This window comes from Nerophis ophidion, linkage group LG08, assembly GCF_033978795.1.
Source record: "Nerophis ophidion isolate RoL-2023_Sa linkage group LG08, RoL_Noph_v1.0, whole genome shotgun sequence".
Taxonomy (NCBI): Eukaryota; Metazoa; Chordata; class Actinopteri; order Syngnathiformes; family Syngnathidae; genus Nerophis; species Nerophis ophidion.
The window spans coordinates 48,670,409-48,680,660 of record NC_084618.1 but is presented as its reverse complement, the minus strand read 5'-3'; the positions used below and the strand labels follow the sequence as shown (position 1 = coordinate 48,680,660).

Sequence of the window (10,252 nt, the reverse complement as noted above, 5' to 3'; positions counted from 1 at the left end):
TACAGGGCAGCAGTGGATCGGCGAGGAGGACTGTGAACTTGATGATGTTGCTGTTTGATAGATATTGATACCCTAAACTGAACGAGACAGTAGAGAGGTACAGATTGTTTGTGCGCAATCAAGGATTGGAAGAAAATATTGACAATTTTGTCACAGATTTTCAACTGTTGGCGAATATGTGCAATTTTGGAGGTATAAAGGACTCTCTAATAAGGGACAGAATTGTTTGTGGCTCACACAGCTCTGCAATGAGAGCGAGGCTGTTGAGGGAGGAAAACTTAACCCTGGAAAAGTGCCTGAAAATGTGCAGACAGCAGAACTGTCAAAAGAAAACAGCAAGGACAGACGGTGGAAGAAAAACATGCAATGCAGAAAGTGGCGCAACATAAAGATATGATCAGTTGCAATTTTGCAAGGAACAATAAATTGAGTCCAGCTTTTGGTAAGACATGCAAGAAATGTGGCAAAGACAACCATTTTGCTGCCAAATGAGGGGCACATGCTGAACAAAATAGAAGACAGACAGCCGTGCATGCTGTAACAGGAGACTGATGCATATGAGGACGTCGCCACAAAAACAGAAACATGTACGGACCAGGAAATGGTGAACCATATGCAGGAGAACAAAGCTCAATGGCAGCAACTTATCGCAGGTATGTTGCTGAACCAAAAAAGGGTTGACTTTCAAAAAGGCTATGGTGCCACCCGTAATGTTATACCCATTCAACTGCAGAGCCCAAATACACAGTTCGAGCCAAACATAAAATGTGTTGTTGATGTACAACAAGAGCAAACTGGCCACTTGGCAAGTGTAAGGTGAAAATCAGAAATCCTTGCAACAATAAATTGTACAGATTGGAGTTTAAAGTGGTGGACCAGAAGAATAAGCTTCCTTTTTTTGGCAGGAAAGCCTGTGAGGCCATGAAGCTGATTAATATACAATATGATAACATTATGGCGATGGACAGAATTTTCAAAGGACATTGTGCTGTCTTAGACAATGTCCAAGGGGAATATGAGGATGCCTGGAGGGGGAGTAACACACGGAACTGGACAGCATATCTAGCATTAAAAGATTGCAGTTGGTACAAAATGCGGCTGCTAGACTTTTGACAAGAACAAGAAAGTTTGATCACATTACGCCTGTACTGGCTCACCTGCATTGGTTTCCTGTGCACTTAAGATGTGACTTTAAGGTTTTACTACTTGTGTATAAAATACTACACGGTCTAGCTCCAGCCTATCTTGCCGATTGTATTGTATCATATGTCCCGGCGAGAAATCTGCGTTCAAATGACTCTGGCTTATTAATGATTCCCGGAGCCCAAAAACAGTCTGCGGGCTATAGAGCATTTTCCGTTCGGGCTCCAGTATTCTGGAATGCCCTGCCAGTAACAGTTCGAGATGCCACCTCAATAGAAGCATTTAAGTCTCACTTTAAAACTAATTTGTATACTCTAGCCTTTAAATAGACTCCCTTTTTAGACCAGTTGATCTGCCGTTTCTTTTCTTTTTCTCCTCTGTCTCACTCTCCCTTGTGGAGGGGGTCCGGTCCGGTGGCCATGGATGAAGTACTAGCTGTCCAGAGTCGGGACCCAGGATGGACCGCTCGTCCAGAGTCGCGACCCAGGATGGACCGCTCGCCTGTGTATCGGCTGGGGACATCTCTGCGCTGCTGATCCACCTTCGCTTGGGATGGTTTCCTGTTGGCTCCACTATGGACGGGACTCTCGCTACTGTGTTGGATCCACTTTGGACTGGGCTCTCACGGTTGTGTTGGATCCACTATGGATTGAATTTTCACAGTATCATGTTAGACCCGCTCGACATCCATTGCTTTCGGTCCTCTCCAAGATTTTTCGTAGTCATCATTGTCACCGACGTCCCACTGAGAGTGAGTTTTCCTTGCCTTTATGTGGGCTCTACATTAGTGATTTAGGGCTATATAAATAATCATTGATTGATTGCAGTGTACCCCCTGTGAAACTGCCTAAACGCAGAGTGCCAGTAGCTCTGCTGATACCACTAAAAAAAGGAACTAGCAGAACTACTAAAGAAATAAACTATTGCACTAGTACAGTGGTTCCCAAAGTGGGCGGTGGGCGGTGGAAAGATCTGGGGGGGCGGTGAGGAAGAAGGGGGCGGTAGGGGGGCGGCAGTCCGAAGTCGAAGTCAGAAGTTCGAACGTTTGTTTGACGATTTGTACACAACACGTGCAGCAGGACGAGTCAGTGGACGACGCATCAGGGTCCGGTTACCACATGCCGCTCTGGCCCAGTCAGATCCGACAGCATAGACTACAAAAGCAAAAGCTCAGGTTTGTAATTTCAAGCTTGTAATGTTCAGAATTTTATCTTGTAATAAAAACGCATTCTGGCGGTCAACATCATCTTGAGTTCAAGTCAACATGAAATTGGGGACTCGCCAGAACGCGCCGTGTTGTGTTGTGTTGAGCTGGTTAGGGTGGTGCATTCACTGATATATATTGTTACGAATGTATATGACTTTGTACCTGTGTGTGCATGTGTGTGTGTGTGTGTGTGTGTGTGCATATATGCGTGTTCACGCGTGTGTCATTGTGTGGGTGGCGATAGTGGCGTGTCTGTGGGTGGGAGGCGCTACGAATTCACTGGGGAGCCAAGGGGGTGCCAGCCTGCAAAAGTTTGGGAACCATTGCACTAGTAGAACGTAGCACTAACTGGATAAGCAGCATGGTGACCGCGACAAATCCAAATAGAAGACCTAAGATTTGCATTGATCCTAAACCACTGAACAAGGCAGAAGCATTTTTCCTCTTCCTACTATTGTTGACATACTTCCGGAGCTTTCGAAAGCAAAGGTGTTCAAGTGTGTGATGTCAAGCATGGCTTTTGGCACGTAAAGCTGAGCGAAGAATGAAGCTACATTACAACATTTGCTACCCCATTTGGCCGGTTCCGTTGGCTCAGAATGCCAATGGGAATCAGTTGGGCTCCTGAAGTTTTTCAAAGAAAACTCAAGACAGGCGCTTGAGGGTCTGCATGGTATGTATGTTATTGCTGATGATGTGCTTATTACTGGGAAAGGTGAGACAAAGGAAGAAGCAGAAATACATCATGATGCAAACTTGAGGTGTTACCTGGCTAGATGCAGGGAGAAAAACATTAGACTAAATGCAGACAAGTTTAAACTGAGGCAACAGTCTGTGCCCTACATTGGTCACCTGCTGACTGCAAATGGTCTTCAGATTGACCTTGATAAAGTGCAAGCAATTAGCGAGCTGCCTCGGCCAATTGATGTTAAAGGGGTACAGAGGCTTGTAGGTATGGTAAACTACTTGTCCAAAATTTTTCATCATAAATCTGATGACTGTGAAGTTTTGAGACAACTTACACAGAGAGACCAAATGTGGGGATGGACAGATGTGCAAGAGACAGTGTTCCAGAGACTTAAAGACAAAATAAATAAGGCACCGGTGTTAAAGTATCATGACCAGGATATGGAACTGACACTACAGTGTGATGCGTCAGACACTGGTCCAGGGGCTGCTTTAATTTAGGAAGGCAATTATGTGGTGTTTGGTAGTAGAGCTCTCACTCCTACTGAAAGAGGTTATGCGCAGATAGACAAGGAATGTTTGGCTATTGTTTTTGGTATGGAAAAATTCCATCAGTATACCAATGGCAGGAAAGTGACAGTACAGCGTGATCACAAACCACTCGAGAATATTCTCAAGAAGCCACTCCATTGTTCACCTAAGAGATTGCAGCGGTAGCTACTTAGGCTGCAAAAGTATGACATAGATGTGTATTTGCATGGGCGAGAAATGCTTTTAGCGGATACTTTTAGCAGGGCATATTTGCCACCCAGCACGAAAGGAGATGTTGAGACTGAGTTCAAGACAAACATGGTGGAATACTTGCCTATATAGGTTAAGAGATTAACTGCCATTAAAGATGCCACTCGGAAGGATGCTAAAATGCAGAAAGTGGTAGGCTTTATTCTATCAGGTTGGCCAAGGACTAAGCAAGATATTCAACACTATTTTTCATTTCAGGATGAATTTAGTGTACAGGATGGTATCGCATTTAGGGGCTAAAGGACAGTTATACCTGAAAAACTGAGAACCGATCTTACACACCACATTAATTCATCACATTCAGGAGTTGAGGGATGTCTCAGGAGAGCATGGGAATGTGTATATTGGCAAGGTATGAATGACCAGGTAAAGACTTTTGTTTTAATGTGCAACATTTGTTGATCAGTAGACCCCAAGCAGCCAAGAGAGAGACTTAAACCCCATGATATGGTGTTTAGACCATGGACAAAGTTGAAACAGATGTACAAATGTAACGACAGAGATTATTTAATCACAGTAGATTATTGCTCCCATTTCTGAGAGGTAGATTACCTGCCAGACACAAAAAGCAGCACTGTAATTCATAAACTGAAGGCACACTTTGCAAGACATGGCATACCGGATGTGGTTGTGTCAGACAATGTGCTACAATATTCGTCCGAGGAGTTCCAGAGATTCAGCCTAAGGTTGGAGTTTGTGCACAGAACTTTATAACCACGATACCCACAGAGCAACGGGATGGGCGAGTCCGACATAAAGACAGCGAACCGATTAATGCGAAAAGCTAAAGCTGCTGGATCATCGAAACACACCCAGTCAACGCCTGGAGACAAGGCCTGCAGAGAAACGGTTTAGTAGGAGGACTCGGACCCTACTTCCAATACAATATATCTTCATGACACCAAGGGTCATGGACTGTGAACAGGGACTTGGATTGTCTCAAAAGTGGAAACAGTGTGAGAGTGCAACCCTTTGAGCCGTCTACTGTCTGGAAAGCCGCAAAGGTGGTGAAGGAGGTGCACTCCAGGTCTTACAAGGTGAAGTTGGAGTTAGGTGCTGTTCTGTGGAGGAACCGTTGACACATCAGGCACAACCATGAAGTACCTGCCCTGCCTCTGCAATTAGGAACGGTCAGTGGCAAGACTACGATGGATATTCAGCAACGTAGAGATGACCAGTCGGTTGCTGTGACCGGAGCAGGTCGTAGAGTTATTAGTCCACATTTCATGAAAGACTATACACAGTGACTTTTGAAGATTGAAAACAGTTGTAACAAGTTGCCGGGTTACATGTTATTTTGGTTGTGTAAGTAAACAAAAAGGGAAGATGCAAATTTGCAATTTGATGTGAAATTTCTCGGTTAAGACAAAAAGAAAACCATACTGTAAAAGTAAAGGATGACAGGTGATACTGTTATTTTTTGTTTTCATCCTGCGTTGGTATGTAGGTAAGATGATACTTACATTTTCTTCTGTAACTGTTTTATAGTATGTCAACAATCTAAGTTGTATTGTATTTTACAATAGTATGTTTGTTTTCTATATAATTAGGCGGGATAAGGTTAGGGTAAAGTAATCTATTTTAGAAAAAAAAAAGGGAAAGGATGTTACAATATGATTATTGCGTTGATACTCCAGCATATTAATACTTGTTGCAGGGGGTAACGTTTAGAGCAGGGGTAGGGAACCTATGGCTCTTGAGCCAGATGTGGATCTTTTGATGACTGCATCTGGCTCTCAGATAAATCTTAGCTGACGTTGCTTAACATGATAAGTAATTAATAATTCCGCTGGTAATCACAGTGTTAAAAGTAACGTTAAAAATATAAAGCATTCTCATGCATTTGAATCCATCCATCCGTTTCTACTGCACCTGTTCAAGAAGTCAAAAGTATTTTATTTAAAATTGGTTAGCTTCAGAAAAACAGTGTTATTAAAAAGAATAAGAGGTGAACGCATTTAGTTGTTGTAATTTGGGAATGTCAAAATGAAAGAGGAGGCGTAGAGTTCTCTTGTCATAGCGTGGGACGACACTGTACAAGAGTACAGGTCAACGGGTTTCTCCTCATTGAGCTATATTGAATCCAGTCTCTGTTTAATTCTTTGCTTCTTGTCTGTTTAATAGACGTCATCACTGTTTGAACCTGACAGTTGTATTCAGTGTTAAAAAAATATATATGTCTCTCCAAAATGCATTTTAAAATATTTGGCTTTAATGGCTCTCTCAGCCAAAAAGGTTCCCGACCCCTGGTTTAGAGTGAGAAACACAGTACAGGAAGTAAGCGGGCTAGTGTGAATGAGTCACCTTGGATTTTAACTGCACTGAAGTTGACAATAAAGTAGAAGTGAGCAACTATACTGCTCTAACCGTCCACTCTTTATGGTTGGGAGCATAATGGACTAGAGTGAAACACCCTGCACCTGTCCCCTCTTCAAAGCCAGGAGATGGTGCCAGCAGAACTGTACAGTTTCAAAGTCAACAATATGTATTTGTTTGTATACACAAACAGAGCTAGAGCAGTCAAGAACCACCTTTTTTGAAAAACAGCGTGCTGGACAAGGAGACTTTACACTCTCCAAAGAACCTTGCTGTCGCTTGATAAGGAATACAGTAACAGGCATGATTGTCATCATGAGAGCAGCAGGGGATGACTTCAGATATCCATGCGGCCGGGAGGTAACTGTGACGGCTCAGCGCCTCTTTGAGTACTACCCAATGCTGCGGGACAGATCTGCAGCCAGTGGAGCTGAGTGGGTTGAGGATATGTTTTAATGAGGATCAGAGATTTTATGGCTTAATTTAATTTTGATCCATCTGATATTTTTCCCGCTTCATGTTTTTGTCAGGAATCTGAACAAGCAGCTTTTGAAAAGGGTCCAAAATGTGACAACCCCCAGAAAGAAGGAGGGAGGAACTCCTTTTTTTTTTCTTCAAGAAAGAGATGACTGGCCATCAGCTTTGAGACAGTAGTGAACCACTGATGACAGTGAGTCCAATGCTTTGACTTTGATCTTTGAAAGATCATGACAACCTGCAGTCAGTTCCCCAGAGGCTGAACAAGTGGATGGTCAAAGCACATACAGAGATTATGTTTTTGTATTAAAACTACTAAAAGTATCAACAGGGGGAATGCCTTCATAATTTTTTTAATTATTATTATTTCGTAAATGCGACAGTAACATCATCACTCTAAAACTACAAAATTTATGATAAGGATGCTAGTTTAGACAATTGTCCGTAGATCATAAAACATTAACTGACAATATTAAGATTTACAATTTAAAAATGGGTTAATGTCTGTGACCCAATAAATAACACAAGAACTGCTAGCATTCTAGTTTACCTGTAATCTTTATGAGTTAGAATCATTAAGATTATTTTGTTGTGGTAACAGCTTTAGCTTAGTCTGGTGGGGAGAAAGCTAAAGAAATATTTTTTTTCAAGATCAATAAACATCCCCTCCATGTGGAGTTGAGTTGTGAGAAAGTGTAGTGAGTGTTGCGGATATACAATTATATTTCATTTATATATACGTGGTGTAGTTTTAATATAACATCTTGTGGGGGCGCATTGCTGCGCTGGTAGCGTTCCTTCCAAGGGAGGAAACAAGCAGGAGAAGAGTGCAGGTAAGATTAAGGTTTTTTATTAAATTAAACGAAGGACAAAAATACAAAACTGAGGATACTAGCAAGCATGGAGCTAACAAAACACAAAATGTCACCAAGAAAGAAAAACGAGGAATGCTAGTGTGTACAAAATCACTACAGCGAGGAGAACGTAAATGTTGCCTATAGCAAACATTGACCCAGCAACTAATGCTGGGTGACAGTAAACTATAAAGGGAAGTGATTAACCAAAACACCTGGTGGAAACACTAATTGCTAAACACAGACAGGTGAGGAGAATCAGTGTCCATGGAAACCCGACAGAAAACAGGAAAATGAGGGTGCACCCAGGAAACAGACTTAAAACATACAAAGTACCAAACATAAATCATGCAATGATGTTTAGATTTAAAAAATGAAGTGATTGCTAGTATAACCATTTGTCTAAATGTAAGTAACTTAGAATATGTGTATGTTTTTGTGTAACTGTAATGCTAGAAAATGAAACAGTGATTGTAATTTCATTTCAACAATAAGGCCTTAAAGTACTGACAGCTTACAGATCCAGGCCAGACACTACAAAGTTCTACAGGAACGATACAAATCCAGGCCCAGACCTAACAAAGAGGATGTAACCCAGCTGTTGAAACTTGATTACCAAGCAAGACGGGTTGAGTCCGTGTGATGTAATAGGCTTGTAAGCCTTACAGGTACCCGTAGACAACCTGGATGACGGCTGTTGTAAAAACGATACTGGACAAGGTGGTTGTGTGATGGGACACAAGTGGGGGATTTTATTTTTGTATGTTTCGTTGCCATGCAAGTTTTATAGTGTTTTATTGCTGTGGATTTCAAATTGTATGTTTTTGCATTTTAGAATTTGATTGTATTTTTAATTGCACATTTTTACATTTTAGAATTTGATTGTATTTTAAATTGCATGTTTTTACTCCATGTGAACTTTGCTGGCATTTTAATACATTGCCCCTTTTAGCTTGTTGCCCCTAACAACCAAAATGCCCAATCAAACGGCACGGGAAATTGGACGCACCTGTGGAGCCTTAGGACTGCACATTTAAAAGGAGCGACAGGAGGAGGAAGGAGGGAATCGAGAGCGACCGGGTAGACGCACGCAGGCTGGGAAGGAACCCCCCGGACCACACAGTAGACCCCGCAGGCTACCGGAATGAACCCCAAGCCGTCCACAACAGGCAGGGGCAGAGGAAACTTTGCCTCCCAAGTAAGTGCCGTGTATTGTGGATCTGTGGGGACATCCAACTGCCTTGGGCTGTAGGCTTGCGGGTTCGTGCGTTGTACGCTGGCTGTGTGGTTCTATGGACAGGGGGGCGATTGGGACCCAGAGACCTGCGGCGACCCCCGGAAGCGGCCAAGAGGCAGAGCGGGACGAGTGACTGGAGACCGGCGAGGAGAGTGGGCGTACCAATACGTTGACGCGGAACTACAGCAAAGGCAAGGTTTCCTTGCGTGTACGTAAGCGTTATGTCAGCCCGGATAAGGGCTCCTTGGTTTTAGATGATTTTATCCCCGTGGCCTGCCTCCATTTTAATTGTGTGTGCAGGAGGACGCCATGGAAGTGGGCGAAGCCAGGATATGGACCCACTACGTCCGTCGTGACTGTACTCCCACCTTTAGTATTGGTTACCAACTGGTATTTTTAGGATTGACAAGTTGACCGTTTTAATTTATATTGTAATAAAAGTGTTAACGAGTATAATCCTCTTTCCTTATTTTGGGACAGTTGCTCTAACTACATTGGGTTCTTAATATTTATATTGGTTTTAAGCAACAATTGTATTTTTTTAATATTTTACCACTAGGGTCCATCACAGTTGCATTACATGGCTGTATGTCTGAACGGTGAATAAAGACTTCTACAAGATACCCAGTTGTCATGCCTCACAAATATAACATAGTGTCAGAAGTAAAAGCAGAAGAAGAGTAAAGTTATGGAGCAGTTTCAACCTCTACCGGGTCTAAGTCTGCAAAGCAATCTTGCCAAAAATTGGAGGAGCAGGATTCAGCGTTTTGACCCCTTCTGTACTGCCAGCGGCATCGTGGAAAATCCGAGAAGGTGCAGTGTGCAATGTTTCTTCATGTCGTGGGAGGGGAAGCAATTAAGTTTGTAACACTTTCATCTTTGGAGAGGACGAGAAGGACAAAATAAATGTGCTACAGGAGAAGTTTCAGGACTACTCTGAGCCCAGATAAAACTTACCTTATATACGGCATACGTTCACCACAAGAGCCCAAAAGAAGTCTGAGTCTATTGATTCATATATAATGGATTTAAGAAACAATGCCAAGGACTGTGAGTTTGGACGACTGCATGACTCCTTGGCAAGAGACAGAATTGTGTGAGGCGACCAAGTGGGAAGCAGACTGTTAAGAGAGAGGCAGATATCTCCATAAAGCCAATGCTTTTTGCCGTGCAAGTGAGCAAACAACCAGCAAAGTGAAAGCATTGACGGAAGTTGAAATGAACAGAATAAGAATCATCAGACAAAAAGAAAAGCACAGAGCAAAGTGAGTTGAGTTGCAATAGGTGTGGACTTAAACATGGAACAAAAATATGTCCTGTAATAGCTTAAACATGTAAGACAACAAGAAAAATCACTTTGCTTAAGTATGCAGATCACAGCCTGAGCAGCACCAATATGAAAAAAAGTGCATGCTGTTGAGCAAAGTGAAAAATATGACATCTTTGTTGGCAGAGTCAGAATGGAGCATGACAAATAAATGAGAGTGATGGAGTCGACACAAATAAAAAGTTTGCAACTTTTTGTCGCTA

The 10,252-nt window shown here is 42.5% G+C and overlaps 1 long non-coding RNA gene across 1 annotated transcript; it reads left to right on the top strand.

The window, feature by feature from the left end:
• The first annotated feature begins 8,558 nt into the window (after positions 1-8,558).
• LOC133557065 (uncharacterized) lies at positions 8,559-9,151 on the top strand. Its single transcript, XR_009807674.1, has 3 exons — positions 8,559-8,683; positions 8,786-8,930; positions 9,023-9,151. It is a non-coding gene; the product is annotated as an uncharacterized LOC133557065 (long non-coding RNA).
• Positions 9,152-10,252: the final 1,101 nt, after the last annotated feature.